The sequence below is a fragment of the Sus scrofa genome, chromosome 13 (assembly GCF_054392235.1).
Source record: "Sus scrofa isolate SSC_HxYL_T2T_F1_AM1 chromosome 13, Sscrofa_HxYL_maternal_Yorkshire_Landrace_v2.0, whole genome shotgun sequence".
Lineage (NCBI taxonomy): Eukaryota > Metazoa > Chordata > Mammalia > Artiodactyla > Suidae > Sus > Sus scrofa.
Window position 1 is genome coordinate 86,049,822 of NC_139395.1, and position 24,066 is coordinate 86,073,887.

General features: G+C 52.3%; 1 protein-coding gene across 27 annotated transcripts in view; it reads left to right on the forward strand.

The window, feature by feature from the left end:
* IQSEC1 (IQ motif and Sec7 domain ArfGEF 1) overlaps positions 1–24,066 on the forward strand; it is a 334,379-nt gene that overhangs the window by 230,518 nt on the left and 79,795 nt on the right. For 4 of the 27 annotated variants that reach the window (XM_021069399.2, XM_084989576.1, XM_084989577.1 and 1 more), the window contains exon 1: positions 15,757–15,959. The exons of 22 other annotated variants lie outside the window; for them this stretch is intronic. The gene's annotated coding sequence lies outside the window, so the exon portion shown is untranslated. Of the gene's footprint in view, positions 1–15,756; positions 15,960–23,302; positions 23,495–24,066 lie in introns of those variants that run through there. One more of the 27 variants, XM_021069401.2, reaches the window with a different exon arrangement.

Below are 24,066 nucleotides of genomic sequence, written 5' to 3' on the forward strand. Positions count from 1 at the left end.
TGGCCAGGCTGCTTTGAGCCCAGGGCACCAGCCCCCAGCATGGCATCTCCATCAGTGACCTGCTTTTGTTGGGCTCCAGGACATAGCTGGGGATCCTGGCCAGGCGGATGCCAGCCTTTCTGAGTGAAGGCTGTTCAGTCCAGCCAGGCAGGTACAGGGAGTGTGATCAGGAACCAGGCCAGCGGGACTCTGGGGCAGCGCCTCTGCTGTCCCTTCCAATGCCTCATGTCCTTTACCTGTGCACTGGCCAATGGGGTTAGGGGCCCGAGCACTCCAGGACCCCAGGCAGTCTCAGTACCTCACTCATTCATCAATTCAAGCATTCAACAAACATTTGTTGAACAACTACTGTGTGTCTAACACTGTGTTGTCTCCAGGCATGCAAAAGGGACAAACAAGCCGAGTGATCTGTCACAGCTGTGTAGATGTTAGGGTCCACAACATTTTCTGGGGTCCTGGCACTGCAACCCTGCCTGTGTGAGCCTGGTCAGCCTCCACTTGCTTGAACACAAAAGGAGACTGCTTCATGGTCGCCAGATAAATTCAAGCTTGTGGCCCATCCCTGCTTCACCTTGAAGAGCCCGACCCAGTCCTCAGAGAGCGAGAGTTTTCTGGGGCCCTAGATACTTTCCAGATGAGCCTTTCCCCTGCGGCATAGCCTGGGTTGGGACACGGAGGCCTCCAGCCTGCCCATCTCCTGGAGGCCTGCCAGCCTCATCCTCCTCGGAGCCCATTCCCTGAGCCTAGAGTTAGCAAGGGCTGTGCAGGACCCCCGCTCCCACCATCAGAAAGCTGGAGCAGCTCGGCCTTCAAGACCCCTGCCCAGAAGTGGGGTCATTGCCAAGGTAGAAAACTGGCCTTGCACGGACAGGGTGTGTGTGGAGCTCCATGTGGCCCCTGGGCAGGGGCAGCTGTCTACTGAGCACAGCATCTCCAGGCTGTCAGCCAGGTGAGGGCAGGAAGGCGGGTCCACACTGCAGCCTCCACTCCCTGAGGCCTGCCCATGTGGCAGGCCAGGTGAGGCACCCTCTGACCTTCACCAAGAGTCTGTGAAGGAGGTTAGCCCCATTTGATAGATGACCAAACCAGTGCCCAGAAATCCCTCTCAGTGTGACATCACCTGCTCCTAGGAGAGACAAGAAGGCTGTGGCCACACAGAGCAGGGTGTCCAGGCTATACCCAGAGTGCTGGGCCTGGACGCTGGGCTGTGGTCAGGCTACTGAAGCAGGCCGAGAGCCCAGACTTTAGTGTCAGTCTCACCCTGCTCCTTTCTTGGGCGTGTGACCTTGTCTGTCAGGTCACATCGCTGAGCCTCACAATAGAGGATCTTCTACCTGCAAGTGACAGATAAATACAAATCAAACAGGCTTACACGTAAATGGGGTTTCACTGGCTCATGAAACTGAAAACCCTAAGGCTGACTAGCTTCAGGAATGGCTGGATCCAGGAGTTAAAGTTATGTAATGGGTTTGGACTTTTCAGCTCTCACCCTGCTTTCCTCTCTATTGAGCCTTTCCACGTGGGTCTCTGGCTCTGTGCCTGGTTTGTGGGGAGTGCTCCCCACCCCTGCCACAGGCCAGCTACAGGGGCCGGGCTATGGTGAGCCACACGCTGTTTCTGTCTTGGAAGGTTAGCAGTGCCCTGAGGGAGATGGGACTGGAAAAGAGGAAGTTACCACACAGGCAGTCAGAGCTGAGCGAGGATGAGCTCTAAGCTCTGTGGGAGCCCCAAGGAGGAACGTCAGAGTTTACAGGCAGACAGGTTCCCCAAAGGCTTCCTGGAAGAGGTGGCAGCTGAGCTGGTCTTTGAAAGCATAGGAGTTGGACTGAGGAGTAAGAAGTGAGGGAGCAGGAATGCCGGAGTCCAGTCTGGGGCTCGGGTTGGCTCAAGACCCGCACAGCGTGGGGCTGACTTGGCCGTGCTGGGTTCTTGGGGTTCCGGCCCAGGCTCGGAGGTCAGGATAGGTGCTTGGGTCGGGTGAGGGGGTGACAGGGTCTGCATGTGGTTGAGAGATGGCCCTGCTTCAAGGCTGTGAGACAATGAACCAGGTGCTCCATCAGAACAAGCCTCAGTCAGTCAGGCGTATTTCCCCACAAACTTAGACTGTGTGACTCACCCCCTGGCTGGGCTCGGTGGCCTCTGTTCAGCCATCTAGAGGCTCCTGGGCTGCCCCGTGGCAGGGTCATATGGGGAAGTCGCCATGTTCAAAACAGTTGTGTGTTGAAACACCTTCCCAGCAGACTAAGCATCAAGTCTGCGATCACACCAGCAGGAAACAGTAAATCTGAAACCTGGTGTCTACAAAACAGGGGAGTGTCAGAGCCAGAGGCGGGGCGAGAATTGTGAAGCTAGAGACCCCCACGCCCTAGGGAGTGTGGACAAGGGTGTGGACAGCCACCCACTCCTGAGCAGCCTAGAAATCAGCTTGGTTCTGACCTTTAAGCAGTGAGTGTTTTTTGTTTTTTCCTTTTCTGGCCTCCCTGCAGTATATGGAGTTCCTGGGCCAGGGATCAGATCCAAGCCACAGCTGTCACCTAAGCCAGAGCTGTGGCAATGCCAGATCTTTAACCAAATGTGCCAGGCCAGGGATCGAACCTGCGTCCCAATGCTCCCAAGACACCACCAATCCCATTGCACCTCAGTGGGAACTACTAAGGTGTGAATTTTTAAACTGCTTCCAAGTTGCCCCTGTCGTGTACTCACTCACATGAGGCAGAGAAACGTCGGAGGAAGAGCCTGGGTGGGAGCAGGAAGGTGGAGGGTCAGATCCCAGCTCTCCCTTTGGTGGCTGTGACCTCTTGGGCAGCTCTCTTTACCTTTCCTCCTCTGAGGAAGGTGAGAATTAAAGGACATTACTTACAGTGTGTCATGTGTAATGACACAGCAGTGTCTCTGTAAATGTCAGTGATTACTGTCCCTGAGTAAAGCTACCGTTCTTGGTTTGACTGTAACATTTTTCAAATTATCGTTTTTGCAAACCATGGGTTTGAACCACATGGGAAAATGTCTGGTTCAGGGTATAAGCCCCCTGAGGGCAGACAGTAGGCTGGTCAGACCTGAGGTTCCAGAAATGCGCTTGGTGGGTTAAAACCACAGTTGAATTTGTCAAATCCTAAGTCCTGCCACAGTGTCCTTTACCTAAACAAGCCAGCCAGATAAAAGGAAACGCTGGTGCACTGCACCCTGCGGTGGGTGTGGGGATGTGGTCAAGAGCAGTGGGTGTTGAGGAGGGATGTCCAGAGAGGCAACGCTGGAGTGTGGTCTGCAGTGAGTAGACCTAGGCAGGTGGGCAGGTAGACTCTGTAGGTTGTGTCCCCACGCTGTTTGGGGAGTAGCGGTCAGTGGTGGGGGACATGGGGTCAGAAGGGATGAGGGCCAGATTGAAGCCAAAAAGGAAGGCAGTGGTCTGAAGCCCAAGTGCACAGAGGAGCCATCAGGGAGGTTAGGTTAACCAGTACTCTTAGGGGTGTAAGTAATAAAAGCCAGTAAGAAGAAAACCCAGACTGGCTTAAGCCTTCTATTTCTGAAACAGATGGAGCTTCAGGTACAGGTTGATTCAGGGGCTCAAACTGTATGTCAGAGACACTAGTGTCTCCATCTTCTTATACAACTTTGTTTGCAGGCAGTCTCTGCTCCTGATGGCCCCAGTGGTCCAGGTTTACAATGGTCTGATAGCTCATGATCCCACCAGAAGTGGGTTCCAGCAGAACTCCCAGAACAGGCTTGGGTCACATGCCCATCGCTGGACCCATCCCTTTGGTGAGGGGACGGGATACTCTCAAGTTAGGAATGGAGTCAGTGGACACAAATTAGATAGTTGAAGAGTGGAGGAGGGTGGTCCTCCAAAGAATGGGGGTGGCTTCCTGGAAGTAAGAATGAAGGCTGGACAGGCACAGACATCCAGCATCGCCACCAGACTGACGATGTGTGTCTTCCCTTCCTCTCAGCCCCAAGAGGTAGGGTTCTCGGGATCCCTATTTTGAAGATGAGAAAACCGAGGCTCAGGGAGATACAGTCACTTGCCCAAGGTCACGCCATCAGCTAATGGCTCAAACCTGACGCCTACTCTCTTAGCCATCTGCCCCACTGCCTCACAGTAGTCAGATCTGGGTTTGAAGAGGGCGCCTCAGGACCCAGAGTGGACTGTGGACTGGAGGCAGAGGGTGGGCAGGAGGCCAGTCCAGACAGGCAGGGGGGGAGGAAGCCTTTAGAGATGTGGCTGTGGGGTGTCTGAAGACCCTGTTCCGACATCCTGCCAGCCTAGCCTTTCTGTGACATTTCCTTAAGCAGAGAAAATGTACAGGAATGATGTATATATAAACACACACACATACACACACACACATTATTGTGCCTCCTGATGTCTGCTTAGGGCCATCTGAGCAGGAGGATGTGAGGTATGAGTCTCCTGGGCCTCTAGGCTGGGTTTATGCTCCGGCCGTGGGCACAGGGCACTTCCGGGGGAATTTCCGGAGGAAGTGGTCAAAGGGAGGTGACCACCCCTGGCACACGGCCAGGGTGGGGAGTGGGTGGTATGGGGAAACAGCCTCTCCTCACTTCCCCTTTCAGCCCTGAGATCTCCAAGGCAGAGCCCCGCCTCCCCAGTGACATCGCCCTGTGTTAGAGGTCATTCTCCCCACAGCCTCCTTGCACAAAGGGGAAACTGAGGCAGTGGGGTACAGCCCACTCTAACCTCTCTGTCACCGCATGGGGGAGTCTGGAGGCCTGAGTCCTTGATGGCTTGCTGCCTCAGTGTGTGACCTAGGGCAGTCTGCAGGGCTACTCTGGGCCTTGGTTTCACATCTGCCCCATGGACCTCTAATGACCTTGCTGAGGGGGCAAGTGAAAAAACCTTGCAAGTTCCAGTGCCTGGCACCTCACAGGTGTGCATGAATGTCAACTGTGATGGGTCCTTCTTTGCACAGTAAACTCAGAATGAGCGGACAGCTGTGGATCCCAAGGACCCTGGGCCCAAGATCCAGCTCTCTGTCCTACGAGCTGTGTGGCTTTGGGCAAGTCACCTCCTTTCTCTGGGTTTCAGTTGTCTTACCTGGGAAATGGCCTTCACATCATGACCCCAGGGGTCAGTGGTGGGACTAATGGAATGCCCAACCCAGGGACGCTTGGGTGCCCCCTCCCCACAGCTTCCTTTCCCGCCCTAGGAGGGGATCCAGCAAGTTACCCTATTAGAAATAGTGCAGCTAATGTCTGCTGAGCACCTGCAATGTCCCGGGTGCTGCCAACCCAAAAGCCGTCTGTGCCTAACTGGTCCAGCCCCATCAGACTCTCCTCCATCTCTCAAAGGCTTAGACCCACTTATGTCCCTGTTCTGTTTAAAGGGCAGATGTGTTCCCCCGGGGGCCGTGGACATGGCTTGGGGAGGGGGGGCTACCCTCCAGGGAACACTTTAAGGCCCTCGTTCTGCCTCCAGGGACCATGGGCTGGGTGTGGGCTGTGACAGCCCCCAGGCGGCCTCATTCATGATAAGTGTACTGTTTCGTGTTTCGTTTAGTGTTCGGTGTAATAACACCCCCCAAACATAGTGGCACAACAGCAGTGAGCTCCTGCCGTGCGTGACTGTGCTATCCCGCTGGTCCCCAGGAATGACCTCTTTCTGCACTCAGCTGGTGGGTCAGCTGGCTCACGTGGCTGGACGGGACACCTTGCTTACCCTGCACATGGCCCCAGTGGGCAGCCAGCCTCCACGGTGTCTGAAAGCCTCTTTCCAGGGTAAAGGGGGAGCCTCAAGGCTCTTGAGGTCCAGCCTCGGAATTAGCACAACCTTCACTCCTGTCTTATTCTCTTGTGCAAAGAAAGTCACATGGCCAGACCCCATCTGTGGGAGGATGTGAAGGGGCCTGGATTCCAGGATGCTGGGAATTGGGGGCCATATTGTGCAGTCACAGCACATGTATCATTAGAAGTTGCTGAGTTCCAGGAGTTCCTGTTCTGGCTCAGCGGGTTGAGAACCTGACTAGTATCCATGAGCCTGTGGGTTCGATCCCTGGCCTCATTCAGTGGGTTAAGGATCCGGCGTTGCCGTGAGCTGTGGTATAGGTCATAGATATGGCTCAGGTCACACGTTGCTGTGGCTGTGATGTAGGCCGGCAGCTGTAGCTCTGATTCAACCCCTAGCCTGGGAATTTCCCTATGCCATGGGTGCAGCCCTAAAAAGCAAAAAAAAAAAAAAAAGAATTTGCTGGGTTTCTATCTTATAAGGTTGGGGACAGGAGAGCTAGTTCTAAAGTCATTGTATGCAGAGCTAAAAATTACCCTCGAAAAGTATGCTTCTGTTGCCCGTGATGCGTGGAGTCCCTGGTCGGTGCACCCGCCCTGCAGGGAGCTCTGTGCCCACTGAGCTGGTGTCCCTAAGCCAGACCAGATGGGGCCAGGCTTGCCGAGGCACTCCAGCCTTTGTGGTGGGGAGGGGACCCTAGTTCCAGCCGGGTATGGAGGGGGTCTAATGTGGACGCTTGCCTTCTGTGTCGCCTCTGCTGTGTTTCCCTTAAGCCTCCAGAAGCAGCACTGTCCAGGACAGAGGCTGCTGCCATAGGTGGCTATTGGGTTTCAACTAATGAAAAATTTTTTAAAAACTGATCGCCAAGCCCCACTGCAATGGCTCAGGAGTCAGCTGGCCCCAGCCCAGCCCCCTTCTCCCCACCCCCGCCTTCATGGCCACCCAGGCCCAGGACTGGCCTGTGGGGACTCAGAAGTGACTCAGCCCCTTCATAGTTGTTGCCCTTGAGAGGCTCCTGATCCAGTGGGGGCAGGCGGGCTGGAAACACGGGGTGCCGGAGTGGGGGCAGGGCTGCCAGAGAGGCCCCGGAGACTGCTAAGGTGGGAGCCCAGGGCCTGCCACTCGCCCCTTGGACCCTGTCCCCATCCATGAAGGGGGCAGTCTCCATGTGTGCATACCAGGCTTATCCAGTAAAGGGAGGGTGCCTCTTCATCACCCTAAATCCCACACACATGTCCCCACCTCCACACACCAGGGTTAGTATCCATGACTGAAAAATTACAGTGAGCCACTGAGAACCCATTTTAGACGAATCCGAAGTCTATGAATTTTATTCACCTCACACTGTTTATTTTGGTTTGAAAGATGCTAATGTGTGAAACATAGTATTTGTTTGGTCTCCCAGCAGTGGTATTGGGTGCATGCAGGATGCGAGATCCCCTAAAAGGATTCAGGGGCTCCCAGCTTAGGAAATGATGGAGGCTCTGGGCAGCTCCTGAGCCGTGGGGTCTCCACATAGTAGCGTTTTGGGGTTTTGTGGTGGGAGGGGAGCAAAGTGCCCCCTAACATCCCATCCTCCATCCCTGCCTCCTGCAGGACCCCCCAGCACCTGCATATCAGGGCAGGGATCTGTGTGCGTCCGGCTCAGGGCTGATTTCAGGAACATAGTAGGTGCTCAATAAATATCATTGGGTAGGTGGATGCAGGCTCTGGCACACACAGGCTTGGGCTATGTCTCCTTTTGGGCGGGTCCTGCAGACATGCCTGAGCAAGGACACACCCTCCGGCAGATGCGTTTGCTATTAGATCAGTGCCTTTTCTCTTTGGGGGAGAATTATTCTCAGGGGATTTATGCATTGGATTCCACCCAATTATATGTTTGCATGTGGATTCTTTAAGAGTAGTAAGAGTTATTTTGTAATCATTGCAATCTTGAAGAAGTACAAGAATTAAAAAGACAATTCTCCCATGTCCCCTTCACCCAAATTCATCATAAGTAACATTTCACCAAATTTCACTCTCACCAGAACATTTTTTTTCTCCCAGAACTATTTAAGAGGTCATCGCAAACATGCAAACTGGTGACCTTTACTCCCAAGTAATACTTCAGCATACATTTCCTCAGAGCAAGGACATTCTCTTACATAACCATGGCCCATACCCTCATGGATACTAGTCGGATTTGTTACTGCTGAGCCACAACTGAACTCCACACGATTCTATTTTAAACCGTTTTAAATCACCTTGAAAAGAAACCTTGTGTCTATTTTGCTACACTATCTTGTCCCACCCCTAGCCCCTGACACATCTACTTTCTGTCTATAAATTTGCCTTTCCGAGCATTTCATATAAATGGAATCATGCAGTAAATGATCTTTTGTGACTGGTTTCTCTCACTCAGCCTAATGTTTTCCAGGTTCAGCCATGCTGTGGTGAGTGTCAGAATTTCCTTCCTTTTTATTGCCGAACAAGATTCTCCTGTACAGATAGACCATATCCAGTTTATCTATTGTCCCCAGTTGATGGACATTTGGGTTGTTTCCCCAGTTGATGGATATTTGTGATGTTTCCCTAGTTGATGGATATTTGGGTTGTTTCTCCAATTGATGGGTATTTGGGTTGTTTCCCTAGTTGGTGGATATTTGTGTCATTTCCCCAGTTGATGGATATTTGGGTTGTTTCCTCCTTTTGCCTATTATGAATAAAACTGCTAGGGATATTCACATTCAAGTTTTTCTTCTAGCGGTCTTTTTTTTTTTCTTTTCTTTTCAGGGCCACACCCGTGGCATATGGAAGTTCCCAGCCTAGGGGTCGAATCAGAGCTATAGCTGGTGGCCTACACCACAGCCACAGCAATGCAGGATCTGAGCCACATCTGTGACCTGCACCACAGCTCATGGCAATGCCGGATCCTTAACCCACTGAGCAAGGCCAGGGATTGAACCCAAATCCTCATGGATACTAGTCGGGTTCGTTAACTGCTGAGCTAGGGAGGGAACTCCCACATTCAAGCTTTTATGTTGAACATATATTTTCGTTTCTCTTGAGTAGATACCTAGGAGTGGAAATGCCAGGTCAGATAGTAACTCTACGTTTAACTTTTCAAGAAATATCCATCTGTTTTCTAAAGTGGCTGTACCGCTTTCCATTCCCCCTGGCACTGATGAGGGTTCCAGTTGCTCCGCAGCCTCTCAAACACTTGTCATTGACTGTCTTGTTAATTCTAGTGGTCCAGTCCCAGTGGCTGTGAAGTGGTACCTTCTGTGGTTCTGATTTGCATTTCCCCGATGATTAATGATGTTGAGCATCTTTCCTGCATGCTTATTGGCCATTTGCAGATCTCCTTTGGTGAAATGTCTATTCAAACATTTTCCCCCTTTTAAAATTGTATTGTTTTCTTATTGAATCACAAGAGTTCTTCTTCTATTCTAAATACAATCCTCTTTTTGGTTTTATGATTTGCAAATATTTTCTTCTGGCTTATCTTTTTACTTTCTTTTCATGTCTTTTGAAGCAGAGTGTAAAAGTTTTGAATTTTGCTGAAGTTCAACTTTTCATTTTTTTTCTTTTATTTCTTGCATCTCTGGCGTCATAGCTAAGAACCACTGCCTGATCCAAGGTCACAAAGTTTTACTGCTAATTCTTCTTCTAAGAGTTATATAGAGTTTTAACTCTCACATTCAGTTCTTTGATTATTTTGAGTTAATTTTTATGTCTAATAGGAAGTAAAGATCCAAATACAGCCTTTTCTGGGTGGATAACCAGTTGTCCCAGTGTCGTTTATTGAAGAAATTCTTCCTTTCAGTGAATTGTCTTGCCAAAAATCATTTGCCCATGATACAATAATTATTTCCGTTTTTAAAGTTTTATTGAAGTGCAGTTGATTTATAAGGTTGTGATCATTTCTGCTGTACAATAAAGTGATTCAGTTATACATGTACAAACATCCATTCTCTCTCAGGTCATTAGACAATAATTTTTTTTTTAATTTTTATGATGAATATCCTCCCCCATTTTACCAGAAGTACATACCAGATCACCTGGATGACTCTAAAAACTGAGGTCTGCTGCCTGGTCTCTGCGGCGCCCTTTTCTGTTGTGTTTGTGAACACGGAGACATCAAGGAGCCCTCCCCTGTAGCATTTAACTTTGGATGCAGTGTTCCTTAAAGTGGGACTGATGAATGTCGCAAACTGTATTCTCAGAGAATCACCAGTCCTTAAGTTTGAGATACACTTACTACAGAGCCATTTCTCAGATGGGAAAGTAGAGGCCCGTGGAGGGAAAGCCATGCACCTGTGAGTGCCCACAAACTGGCAGAGAGGCTATGTGAAGTAAACAAGAGCAGCATAGGAAGTCATCCAGCACCCCCCCCCAAGCCTCAGTTTTCTCACCTGTGAAATGGAGGGGACATCACCATCTTAAAGGAGAGCAAGTGACAGAGACAGTGTAGGCAGAGAGCCCAGCACTGCACCTGCCTGACACAGGGGGGCACCGCCTGCAAAGGATGTGCTCGTTGCAAGCCTGGGGCTGTGCCCTGCATCCCAGCTCCTCATCCTCTGCAGCGCCTCCTCTCCCAGTGGAGACCTCCCCCAGGGCTGGCTCCCAGCTCCTGCCTTCCCTCTGCCTCACCTGTCCCCATTGCTTGGGCATCCACTGACCACAGCTCTGTTGTGGGCACTGTGCTGATGCTGGCAAGTCAGAGATGACTCCAACTCCATCCTTGCCCTTGGGAACACTGGACGGTGAATAGACTCGTTAGCTGCTGGTTACAGAACAGCATGGCAGTGCTTCTTTTTGTTATTAATAGCTAACATTTATTGAATGTCTACTATGTGCCTGGTCCTTTGCTAAGCACTGTCTCAGGATGCACACCCAGGGCACTGTGGGAGCCAAGCCATCTGGAGGAGATGACATTTTTGCAACTGGATGTAAAGGGCAGGTTTGGCAAAAAGCATGCATTAGGAATGTTTGCCCCGTTGGTGGAAAGTGGTATCTCATCATATTACATGTGATCCTTTATAGGTAAGAGTGTATGTCTTTTTGTACATTTATAGGTCATTTGTATCTCTTTTTCTCTGAACTACCCCCTTAAAGATACGTTTGAGTTGTTCATGGTTTTTTCTTACTAATTTGTTAAAATCCTTTATACATTTGAGGAGCCAAGGCAACAGTACCTGCAAATACTCTGTGTTGTGAAACAGCACTCGGGTGCATTCAGAAGAACTTAAGTATAGCTGGACTTTGGGAGAAGCAGTTGAAGATGGAGCGAAGCAGGGAGGTAGAAACCAGGAGCCATAGAAGGGTTTTGAACGGGGGGCGGGGGGGGGGAATGACTGAACCTGTATTTTTGAAAGTTGCTATAAATAAGGGTCAATAATGGATAGAGGGAAGGGCTAAAAGGATAAATTGAGGCCAGAAAGCACAAAGCCTTGAATGTCCAACTGAAGAGAGTCTACTTGGTTTGATGGGCAGTGGGGATCCATAGAATGTTCTGGGGAATGACTAGGGGTGGGAAGGAGGGAGGGAGCAGGATTGAGGTCAAGGCTGATACCTGGGTAGGGTGAATGGTTTGGTCCCCCTGCAGGAGGTTTTCTCTCACTGGCATCTCCATCCCACGTGGGTACCCAATGCTGTGTCTTTCCCTGCTCCATGGGTCTGACCTCCAACCCAGACAGACAGGACAGTTGCCAGGAGTGATCTAGAGAGGAAATTTGAACCAGGAGTTTCTGGGCAGGACCCTGTGGGCGGGAGAAGGAAAAGCGAAGAGCGTGGCGGCCAGCCTGGTGGGGGCTCAGAAGCCACGAAATCTATGAGCCCAAGGCAGCTGACCCTCGGCCTCCACCACCACAGTCCAAGGCCGGGTAGCCCCACCCCCCTGGCAGCACTCCATGGCAGGCTGGCTCTCCCAGCAGGAATGGTACAGGGCTGGTATGGCGTCAGAGCTGCAAGGAGCCTCGGCCTATGCCTTATCTCGGGCTTCCTGTCCGCTAGATGGAGGGGACCTTGAGGCTCAGAGGAAGACCACCCACCCCAAGGTCACACAGGGAGTGAGCCCCAGCCCATGTCAGAGCAAGCCCCCCAGCTCCTCGTCCAGTCTCAGAAATGATTCTTTTTAAAATATAATTTCTTGGAGTTCCCATAGTGGCTCAGGGAAAACAAACCAGACTAGTATCCATGAGGATGCAGATTCGATCCCTGGCCTTGCTCAGTGGGTTAAGGATCCAGTGTGGGTCACAGACACAGCTCGGATCCTGCGTTGCTGTGTCTGTGGTATAGGCCAGCAGCTGTAGCTCTGATTCAACCATATGGAAACTTTCATATGCCACAGATGTGGCCTTAAAAAGAAAAAAAGGAAAAAAAAAAACAACAAACAAGAAAAAAGTCTCCACAATTTCTCAAAAATGGTAGTGCATGCATAAAGCAGAAAAAAATATTTAAATGGAACATTTCAGTGAAAAGTGTCTCCTACCCACCCAGCCCCCAGTTCTCCACACCATTCCCAGGGCACCGCTGTGCCAGTTCTTGAGCATCTTTGTCAGAGACAACACATGCAAGAGCCAGCATGTGCTCTGTATTCCCCTCTTTTTTACATAAAAGCAATGCACCATACCCAGCACAGAACTTGCTTTTTCCACTGACCAAAATACCTTGGAGATTGTTCCTTATCAGTCATGTCCAGACGTTGCATCCTTTTTGACTGCTGCATGGGTTTCCACCATACAGATGTATGGTCATGGTCATCTGTTCAGCATTCTCACACTGGTGCACTTTAGGTAATGAGAATCCAGTCATTTTTACTCACTTTAAAGACAGTTACTTAGGGTTTTTTTTAAGGCACATAAAGAAAAAGATGTAATTGGCCCATGAGCCTATGCCTATGTCCAGATGACCCCTGGTGACCTTTTAAACAGCCACCTAATCCTCAAAAAAGTGTAAAACAAGGAGTTCCCTGGTGGCTCAGGGGTCAGGGATCTGCACTGTCACTGCTGTGGCTCTGATTACAGCTATGGCATGGATTCAATCCGGGCCCAGGAACTTCTGCATGCTGTAGGCGTGGCCCAAAGAAAAGTATAAAAGGAAAAGGGAAAGCTTCTCCCACACCCATTTCACACACCCCCACCATCTCCCCAAAGGCAGCCGTCAATAACAGCTTGTTTGGGTGTGTGGGTATCCTTTTGGGGAGAATTAGGAGACCCCAGTACACACATATGTATAACCTTTTACAGTTACACAGAAGGGGTTGAAGCATCCACAGTCTTCTGTCCCCTGCATCTTTGAGCAGAAATGCATCCTGGAGATCTTACCCTGAAGTCACAGCCTTAGGGGGTCTTCCTGCCAGCTCTCCCCCACCCCCACCCCCGCCTCCTTTGGACAGCAAAGGTGTTTCCCTTCTCTGTTCACTTACTCTGACACACCGGGCTGTGTGCACTGTCCTTATGTTTTTATGCTAGCATGCTTTGCCAGATCATCCAGAAAAGGCCACACCACCTTGCACCTCACCTGGCCATGCCTGGGGTGTCCTCCTTTCCTCCCACCTTCAACATCAAAAGTATCATTGAACTGATCCATTTTTGCCAACTTGGCAGACACCAAAAACGGCCAGAGTGTTGTGCTTCGGTTTGTATTCCTTTAATACGCATTTAACTACAAGTGAGATTGAGTGTCTCTCCATGAACTGCTTGTTCATATCCTTTGCTCTTTCTTCTCATTGGTTGGTCCTGTCTCTCCGGGTGATGGCAAGAGCTCTTTATGCATCAGGGAAATTAACTTTCCTCTCATTTTCCTCAATTAACTTCCCTCATATGTGCTGCAGACATTCTTTTTAATTTGTCTTCTTTTACTTTGTGGTATGTTTTATTCCATTTAGAAGCTGTCGTTTATATATAGTTAAATTTATCAGTATTTTCCTTCATGACTTCTGGGAGCATAAATATTTATACAGTGCATGTTATACAACCTTTTCACATATTATCACAGTTGATCCTCACAGCAGCCTTTGAGGGGAGGCAAGGTGGGGTTTTTGTTTGTTTGTTTGTTTGTTTTAATCAGCAGTCCTGTTTTACAGAGGAATTCAAACGTGGCTCAGAAAGGTGGTGGTTCAGGGCAGGCTGAACAGATTCTAAAACCCTTCCTCTCCCATGTCCCTTACCTGCCATCCTGCCAGCCAAGTATCTCGCTCCTGGGGCTCACAACAAAAGGGCTCGGCTTCTCTAGCAGAGCAGTTTTATTTGTTTATTATTTATTTATTTATTTTGCTTTTTAGGGCTGCATCTGTGGCATGTGGAGGTAACCAGGCTAGGGGTCGAATCAGAGCTGCAGCTGCCAGCCTATGCCAAGCCACAGCAACAAGGGATCTGAGCCAGGTCTTCAGCCTGTGCTGCAGCTCGCAGCTATGCTGGATCCTTAACCCACTGAGCAAGGCCAGGGATTGAACCCACATCCTCATGGATACTGGTCAGGTTTGTAATCAGCTGAGCCACAATGAGAACTCCTTTTAAAAAGTTTTTTGAAATTATAAAATTAACTCGGAGTGTGGGGTGGGGGCTCATGCCTGGCCCTGAAAGCCCATTCCCCCCAGGGGACCACTGTCCTGTTTGCTGTGAGCACCAATTAGGCACCACCATGGTGGGGAAGGCCCCCCAGGAGAGGGACCCTTCCTTCTCCGTCTCGGCCTGTCACCAGCACCTTGCATATTACAAGAACTCCCCTTGTAATTGCTGCAAGACTGGTGACTGAGGTGGTCAGGCAGTCCACTTCGACTCTGCAGGTTCCCAGGCCTGAGTTCAGACCCCAACCCTGCCACTTAGCCAGCTGAGTGAGTGTGGACAGTTAACTTACCTTCTGTGTGTTGTGGTGTCCTTGCCTGGGAAATTGGGATAAGAGTTTCCACCCCAAGTAAATGAAATAAGCCTCATAAAGTGCTGAGTGAAATGTCCATCTCTCACTCCTGATCTGCCTGTTCCTCCCAGGGTCCATTGCCTATTCCCCACCTAGCTCCAATATCCAGTGTCATGAGATAACAGAGCTGAAAATCAGGCTCCCCCCCCCCCCGCCCAGAAAGGGGAAGTGCCTTGCCCAAGGTCACACAACCCACAGTGGCAGGGCCGGCAGATACTCCAGTCTCCTGACTAATCATTACATCATTCGCCCGGCTTCTCCGCTGGACCACTGCAGCCTAGCCCTCCGGCCTCCTGCCTCTCCACTTCTGACCGCTAGGGGGCGCGTCCTAAACCTGGCCGGGACTGCTGACGCCCTTGCGCCAACCTGGTCGGGGGCTCCCCGTTTCCCACGCAAGGAAGCCTTCTTTAATCTGGTGTTGAGGGCTGTCAGAACCTCCCCTCCACACCCGGAAGCGCGCCTTCCTGTGCTTGTTCCTTGGGTACTGTCCCCGTGGACCCCCCCCTCCCCCCTCCCAGGCCCAGCCTCTCTCCAGCCTGCGCCACTTCTTCCCCATGGGCTGGGTCCCTCTCCAAAGCCGCGCCACCCGACGCTCTACCGCTGCCAGCCCACTGAGGCCGGTGCCCAGCATTCAGTTGGTGCTGAGTCAATGCTTGCTGTGGGGTAAGGGGCGCCGCCGGCAGGCCCGGATCCTCCTCCACGAACTGCGAGGAGCGGGCGTCCTGGAAGGGACCTAGAACCTTCCCCACCACGCTGTGCAACTCTGGGCTAGTGGCTACCCCTCTCTGGGCCTCGGTCTTCTCATCTGAGAACTGGGGAGGCTTTGGGAAGGGGGCAGGGCATGGCCGGCGTGGACTGCAGTTCTTGGGGTGGGAGGGCCGCCGGGGACTGGCCTGCGGCTGCTGGATGTTTATAGGGGCTCTTGGGGAGTCTGAGCGAAAGGCCAGGGCTACGGCGCCCGCCCCTCCGCCGAGCCCGGGCTGTGCGAACCCGCTCCCCGCCCGTCCCCGTTGCGGCCCCACCGACCCGGGCGCCCTCGACTGGCCCGGGCTTAGGTGACGTCGGCGGCCGGGGCGGCACCGTACTCACCGTCCCCCCGCCCCCACACCCCGGTGCGGGGAAACTGAGGCCCGGCGCGGTGAGGCCGCGCACGCCAAGGTCACGGCGCGCTGAGGCCAGCCGGCGGCGGCGCTCGGGCTCCGGCTGGCGCTCCGGCTCTCGCGCGCCCGGCCCCCCCTCCTGCGCCGCGCTGCTGCCGGCCGCGAGGACGGCGGGGCGACGGGGACGGAGAGCGTTCGGAGGCTGCTGGCCGCCCCGAGAGGTAGGAGGCGGGCCGGCGAGGGGGGCGCGCGGCGGCGGGCGGTGCGCCCGGGGGTCGGCGGGGTCCGTGGCTGCACCGACGCGCGAGCGGCTCTCGGGAAGCCGGCGGGGGTCGTGGGCGGCTTGGCGGAGCCGAGCCCGGGAGGAGGCCGAGGCCGCAGTGTCAGCAACGCGGCGAGCCGCGGGGTTGCAGGGTCGGACGCCGGCAGGGATGGGGCGGGGGCGCCGGCTCCCGGCTTTCGGAACCGGGGCTCTGCGGTGTCGCTCCCTGGGACGCAGGAGATGGAGTCTCCGCGGCTCTGCGGATCGCTCCTCCGGAATCCTGCGGACGCGGAAGGCGGGATCTTGGGGGAGGGGAGTGTTCGTTTCCGCGTCTATACACTCGCTGCCTCGTCGGAGCTGGGAAACGTGAACCCAGGACCCGGGGGTCGCAGGACAAAGCTGTCCTCCCTCCAGCTCCCTCTCTTTTCTCTCCCTCCCCCCCTGCTCCAAGCTCTCCGTGGAGAAATCCTGCCACGGGTCCAGGGTCCGGAGCCTGCGGGCGGGAGGTCGAGGCATCTCAGGAATTCGCTGGGAGCCAGATAGACGGTCTTGGGCTGGGCTGCAGGGACTGGCCCCAAATTCAGCCCTGCCCCTGACCCCCTGCGTGACCTTGGGCAGCCCCTCCTCCCACTACCACGTGGGCAGAAGCTGGCTCCTAGTCTTGGGGGGCCTCTGTGTCAGATACCCAGCTGTGGAGGGAGTCCGTTTAGAGACTGTGCTTGGGGCTTGGAGCAGCCACAGCAGTCTTCGTACTGGGGCCCACTTGGGGCCAAAGGCAGCAGGGATCTGAGAAGTGACCATAGGGCTGTTTCGGCTGTTAGGACTCTGTTCCACCTGCCAGCCTCAGGCGGAACCCTCATGGACCAGGGGGCTCTGAGTGCAGGAAACCCCTGCCCTGTCCAAACCAGCTGCCTCTGGGCTGTGCTGAGGCAGGGAGAGTTGACAGAGGAGTGGCCAAGCTATCCCCCTGCTCCCACAGTCATGGGGAAATACCCCCTCCCAAGTTTCTGCTAGGCAGTGGCTGCTTTAAAGCGCCAAGCTCTACACTGTCACAGCTGATCTGTTCCTGGAACAAACGGAGCAGAAAGACTGGAGTGGGTGTCCCCTCCCCCGGGCCTGTCCAGGAGAGGAGACTCCGGGAACAGCAGTCAGCTCTGCCTGGTCAGCTTTGTGCATTTTGCTCTGGGCATGCTCTGTAATTGGTTGGGGCGGTGAGGGAGTGAGGCACGTGGCCTTCACTTTGAGGAACCACCGCTCTGCTCTGTGGTTAGCCCCACCAGACAGCATGCATGCCGACCTGTGCAGCCCCTGGGAACACCTCTGAACGAAGGTGACGCTGGAGTGGCCTCTGGCCACCCTCCCCTGACCCCAGCTTTATGTCTGGCTCCTCACAGGGAGCCCAAGTGCAGCAGTTGAGTTTGAAAGGGAGGAAGAGAAGCAGCCCCAGATCCCACCAGAAGCCAGAAAGTACAAGCTAAGCACTGTTCAGCGTGACACAGTGCCCATGGCCCAGCCATGGAGTCTCAGCCTTGGAGGGCACGTCTGGGGGCCAGTCTGCTGTTAGAGATGGAGAAACAGAGGCCAGAGAGAGGCAGGAACATGCTGAGGTCACACAGCACTCCAGTGTCCCAATCTCTGCATTGGTGCAGCCGTCTGTGGGGAGCTACTACCTGGGGAATGCTCAGAAGACTCAGTGTTCCCCTGGACAGGTCCCTGCAGTGGAGGGACAAGGAAAGGGACTCTGGCTCCTGTGCAGTAAGTATGCAAACATTAAGTAAATGAGACCCATGACCAGAGTTGCCACCCTTTCCCATAGCTGCTTGCCTTGCCAGCCACTTCTCTGCTCACCCTGTGCTGCTGTCCCCACAACACCACCCAGGATTTCAGTCACACCCCTGCCCCACTGTGAAAAGTGGTTGCCAAGGCCAAGCTAGAACTGGGGCCATCCATGTCCTCAGTGTTCCTCCAACCAGTGTTCTGTTGGGGTGCTAAGCACTTAAGTGTCCCTGGAAGAACACAGCCATCCCTTGCTCTGTAGTAAGCACCCTGTCATTGGGCTGTGCAGAATGGAGCTAAGTACTAACTGGTCAGGGAGGCTATGACTTTGGTCTCAGGTGAGAAGGTTGACCAGATATTCATCACCCCCCTCCCCACCCCATCCTTCATAATCAGGGGGTAGGGAACGGGGTTGCTTGCTCCTATTGGGAGATGTTTCTCGTATGAAAGAGGCTGTATAAAGGCTCTGGAGAAGGTCCCTGCATGAGGCCTGGGGTCCCACATGCTGCCATTGCTCAGACTTGTGTTCATTGCCACCGTGAAGTGTTGCGAAGTGCCTTCCCATTGGACCCAGCCTTCAGCCCTGCCTGACCTTGCTCCTGCAGACATGCTCCCCTACCCATGCACTCCAGAAACCGTTGTTCAGCCTATACTCATCTACATCATCTCTTCACCAAAGCCTGCCCCAATCTCTCTGTCTTCCCCTGGAGGATCCCATGATCACTGAACAGGGGAGGGTGGCGGTGTACAGACAGGTAGTAGGCCTGACTTCATGACACGCCCCCCTCGATGCCCGGGCTCTTCCCTGGGCCAGAACAGCACATGCTGGCTCGGAAGGGCAACACACGGGCAGCCCAGTTCTCAGTGAGTCTCGGAAGAACTGAGTGTATGTGCCTATTGAGGCAGCATGTTCAAACCCAGTGAACAGTGCCATGGGGTCTCACTTGTATTATCCCATTTCATCTGCAAAACCACACACCCATCCACTCAACTCTAGAAGAATAACATCAAAACAGTGACGTCAGCCCCACGGGCCAGCAGAAGCCAATGAGAATGCCACACCCTCCCACCCTCCACTTTCCCCGAGTCCTTTCTGAGATTTGGGCCCAGGTCCTCAACCGCTGGGCAGTTGGTGGGTCCAGACAGCCTGGGGAAGCACTTCTCCAGACAGGTACTCAGACCAGGTGCCCAGAGTCAGGCTGAGCTTGTGAATCCACATGGCCCTTGTGGACCAAGATAGAAGGGCTCACAGTGGGAACCTATAACTCCATACATGAAGTTGAGGCTTGCATGCTGCCTCTTTTTTTTTTTAATTCAAGTATAGTTGATTTACAATGTTGTGTTAATTTCTATGTTAATTAATGATTCAGTTATATATACATGTTTTTTTCATATTATTTTCTGTTATGGTTTATCACATGATACTGGGTATAGTTTCCTGTGCTATATAGTAGGACTTTGATGTGTGTGTGTGTCTGTGTCTTTTTAGGGTTACACCCATGGCATATGGAAGTTCCCAGGATAGGGTCTAATCAGAGGTGTAGCTGCTGGCCTATGCCACAGCCACAACATCTCAGAGTCCGGACCAAGTCTGCAGCTTATACCACAGCTCACGGCAACACCAGATCCTTAACCCACTGAGCAAGGACAGGGATTGAACCTGTGTCCTTATGAATTCTAGTCGAGTTCATTACCGCTGAGCCATGTCAGAAACTGTCAGTAGGACTTTGTTGTTTATCCATCCTATATATGCTAGTTGGCATCTGCTAATCCCAAACTGTCAGTCTTTCCCTCCCCCACCGCTCAACCTCAAGTCTGTTCTCTATATCTTTTGAGTCTGTTTTTGTTTCATAAATAGGTTTATTCGTGCAGTGTTTTAGATCCCACATATGAAGGATATTGTACGGTATTTGTCTTTTCCTTTTCTGACTTACTTGGCTAGTACAATAAGCTCTAGGTCCATCCATGTTGCTGCAAATGATATTATTTCATTCTTTTTATGGCTGACTAATATTCCATTGTGTGTATGTACCCCATCCTCTTTATCCATTCCTCTGTTGATGGACATTTAGGTTGCTTCCATGTCTCAGCTATTGTGAATAGTGCGACTTATGAAAATTGGGGTGCATATATCTTTTTGAATTACAGTTTTCTCTGGATATATGCCCAGGAATGGGCTTGCTGGATCAGATGTAGTTCTCTCTTTAATTTTTGAAGAAACCTTCATAGTATCTGCACCAATTTGAACCAACTATGTAGGAGGGTTCCCTTCTCTCCACACCCTCTCTGACATTTATTGTTTGTAGACTTCTTGAGGATGGTATAATGTGGTACCTCATTGTAGCTTTGACTTTCATTTCTCTAATAATAATCGCATGCCGCTGCCTTAAAAGGCAGTCTTGTAGGAGTGATGCTGTCTCTTCCTTCACCAGAATGTGCATTCCCTGAGGGCAGAACAGTGGTTGAGGCACCTGCTGGTCCCAGCACCAGGGGCTAATGTGAGTCTTTGTTGTGCTCAACTGAGGTGGATCCAAACAAGAAAGAAGGTAGTGAGTTCCTGTCACTGGAGGTGTGCACACTGAGGAGAGTCCTATGTCTTGCTTAGTTTGATGCCCTGAAGCGCCATCGTAGCCCCAGGACTCCCAGAACCAATGACCTCTTCTTTAAAAAATTGTTATCTGAGGACTTGGTGAAAGCTATCAGGATAGTAATATAGGTTCAGGAAAAATGCTAAGTGCCAGGGTGTTGTAATAAAGACAATAGCTCAGGGGTGATATGGGAACCTGTCATTATTTGGCTCTTCCAGATTCAGAACTCGGACCAGGTTTTGGACTTAGCCAAGGGGCTGAGGATTTGGCTGAAGCAGGAAGGAAATTGAGAGTCTTACAGTAAATCCCTGAGCACTGGGGTCACTGTCGGCCACACCGAGGCCAGAGAGCTGAACTCATTGCTTTTTCCTTCCCAGAGCCAAGTCCATTCCTCTCCCCGAGCAGAAAGAGTTTGGAAGTGTCTGGAGAACACTTTAGAAGGTGTAAGGGTTGGGGGCAGGGCGGAGGGGACCAGAGGGGCTGAAGCAACAGATCCGGATAGGTTTCAGTGTGTGGACCAGCTGAGGACCTCCTTGACCCTCAGTCTCCTCCTCTTTAAAATGGGAGAGATGATAGGGCCAACCTCCTAAGGTGGTTGTGAAGTAGTTCTGGAAAGTCTGTCAGTGTCTTACAGCTAGTTTCCATTTTCTCCTCGGGGGCTCTTGAGAAGCTACTAATATTTCTAAGGGCTCAATGTCCAAATAGAAAATGCCAGCTCCGTTGATTTTCTCATTCACCAAATATTTACAGAATGCCTACTCTGATAGCCCATGAGCCACACAGACAAAACACCCTGCCTTCCAGGCAACAAACAAACAAACAAACAACTTCAGAGAGTGCTAAGGGCCAAAAAGAAGACTGTGGTTGGTGTTTCAGGTGGTCTGAAATGGAACACTTCTCCCACGAGAGAGACTGAAGGAGCCCTCGTTTGGGCTCTGGGAGACCTCAGTTCAGGTCATGGCTTCCTACTTGCTGTGTAGACTTGGGCAAGTTCCTTCCTGCCTCTGATCCTCAGTTCTCATTTGTGAATGAGACAGCAGATAAGCGTCTCCAGCTCAGATGCCCTGTGTGGCTGGGATGTCTGTCATGTTGGGGTATACCGCCCTGTGGTGGTGCCACACAGTCGGGGTCCCTGCCTGTCCCACACATACCTTTCTGTTCTAAATGTGACATTGTGGCTCAGTAGAAATGAACCCGACTAGTATCCATGAGGATGCGGGTTCAAGCCCTGGCCTCACTCAGTGGGTTAAGGATCCAGCATTGTGTGTAGGTCGAGGATCTCGGATCCCACTTGCTGTGGCTGTGGTGTAGGCTGGCAGCTGCAGCTCCGATTCGACCCCTAGCCTGGGAACTTCCATATGTTGTAGGTGTGGCCCTAGATATAAATAAGTTAGTAAATAAACAAACAAATGTGACATGTAACCTGTCACACAGAAAGGAAAAAACAGATACGCAGCAGCTTAAAGGAAAATAAGAGGAACGCACATGGGACCGTTGGCCAGGTTCAGAGACATGGCGCTGCTGGAAGCCCCCACCCCACCCCCTGGGCTCCTCTGCAAACATTGCCCCTCAGATGCTCAACATCCTGGCTTTTGTAATAATACCATTCTTCTTGTCCTCAGTGTCTGACCACCTATCTGAGCAACTCTACATGACTGTTCTTACTTTTGAGCTGTCTACACATAGACTTAGGCTGCAGATACTTGTCAGGCTTTGGCTCCTTCTCCCCAAAGCCATAGTAGCCAGGGCTTGTCCTCGTCATGATGTATGGCACCCACTGCAGCATGAGGCTGTGGTGTAGCAATCTGGGCTCTGTGATGGACATGTGGGGCATCTTCAGCTCAGGGCTGTGTACTTGAACCTGCTTGCATCCTAGTGCTTGGATAGCCTTCTCTGCGGCATCTATCTTGAGCTCACGGTACAGGACGCACATGTCTGGTTTCCTAAAGCAGAGCCAGTTGCAGCCTGTCCATCCTGTCTCACCCCCTCACCGGCACCCCATTTTTGCTCACCTGGTGGGTGTGTCATGGTTTGAATCTGCATTTTCCTGATGGCTGATGGAGTTGGGCACTTAGTGTATATTTCTTGGCCATGTGGATCTCCTCTTTGCCAAAATGACTGTTCAAGCCTCTTGCCTGTCTTTTTATTTTCTTGTGGATTCAGAGGATTCTTTTGGTATTCTGAATGCCAATCCTTTGTCAGTTCTGTATGTTGGAAATAGCTCACATTTTTCATTTTTCCTGGCGTCTTGGAATGAACAGCTTAACCTCAGGGTTCTTAATGCACATTTCTCTTTCACTTTATTCTTAATGGTTTGTATGTTTTAAGAAATCCTTTCCAGAGTTCCTGTCGTGGCTCAGCAGAAGCAAATCTGACTAATGCCCATGAGGACGCAGGTTCAATCCCTGGCCTTGCTCAGTGGATTAATGATTCAACGTTGATATGAGCTGTGGTGCAGGTGGCAGACAAGGCTTAGATCCCGCATTGCTGTGGCTATAATGTAGCCCCGAGACTACAGCTCCGATTCGACCCCTAGCCTGGGAACTTCTGTATGCTACGGATGGGGCCAAAAAAGACAGAAAGAACAAAGAAAAGAAAAGGAAAAATTCTTTCCTACTCTGTGCTCATGAATTCACCTTTTACAGATCTCATATCTCTGTGGAATTGATGATAGTGTATGGTGTGAGATAAGGGTCCCATTTCACTCCCACACACACCCCCACACCCCATTTCCCACCCTGCTGTGTGCTCCCTACCTTCCCTGCCCGCCCCCTCCTCCTGTATTCCTACCTTTTTTTTCGAGGGCAGGCAGAGGCCTGGGACCACAGCTCTGGGCTGGAAGATCCAGCAGGGACAGCCCCTGGGGGCAGGGCAGACAGCCCTCCCCCACTGGACCAGCTGCCGCTCCTGCCAAACAGGTCTGTGGGGCCTGTCACGTGTCCGGCTGGCGCTGACTCGGGCTCTGGCGGATTAAGTAGGGGCTCAGGGCTTATGACCCACACCGGCCATAGCACAGGCCCAGGGGAGGGCCAAGGGAGTATATCTCCACCGGCTGCAGAGGAGACCCCCAGAGGCCCCTGAGGCTGCGTGCTCTGCGGCGGGAGGCCCCCAGCCGGGGAACTGAGACAAGGTAAGAGAGGGCCAGGACAGGCCCTGCCCAGCTCTGGGAACTTCTGTCTGGAAATAAAATGCCCCTGCCCCACTTGCTCTTTCCACCCAGGTCTGTGCAGTAGAGGCCTCAGGCTGCTGCAGGGTCACCCGAGCTCATAGCCACAAGCACATACACCTGCCCACCGGCTGCCAGGAGATTCTGTCCTCTTCAGTGGCCAGGGCCTGCCCACCAGGCGGGAGGGGTGGGTGGAGGTATCACTGCCAACCCCTACCTGCCCTCCAGACCCTCGCACCCTTCCCCAGGCAAACCCAGTACCTGGTCACAGCCTTCCTCTCCTGACAGTGGCAGGGAAGCAGGGAGGAAGTGGGTGTGTTCTGAGCACCTTTTATGAGCCAGGAACCTCCCCTTGAGTAATCTTGCAAGATGGGTATGATGTGCCCATTTAATAGATGAGGCTCCAGCTGGGGCCTAGGCTGGGAGGGCAGCCCCCAGCATCTCAGCAGCTGGCCTGCGTGACACCAGAAGTTGCCAGTGCGCTGGTCCCCTGCCTGAAGACCCCGTCCTTCTGAGGCAGCCATGGTTCCTGGGGG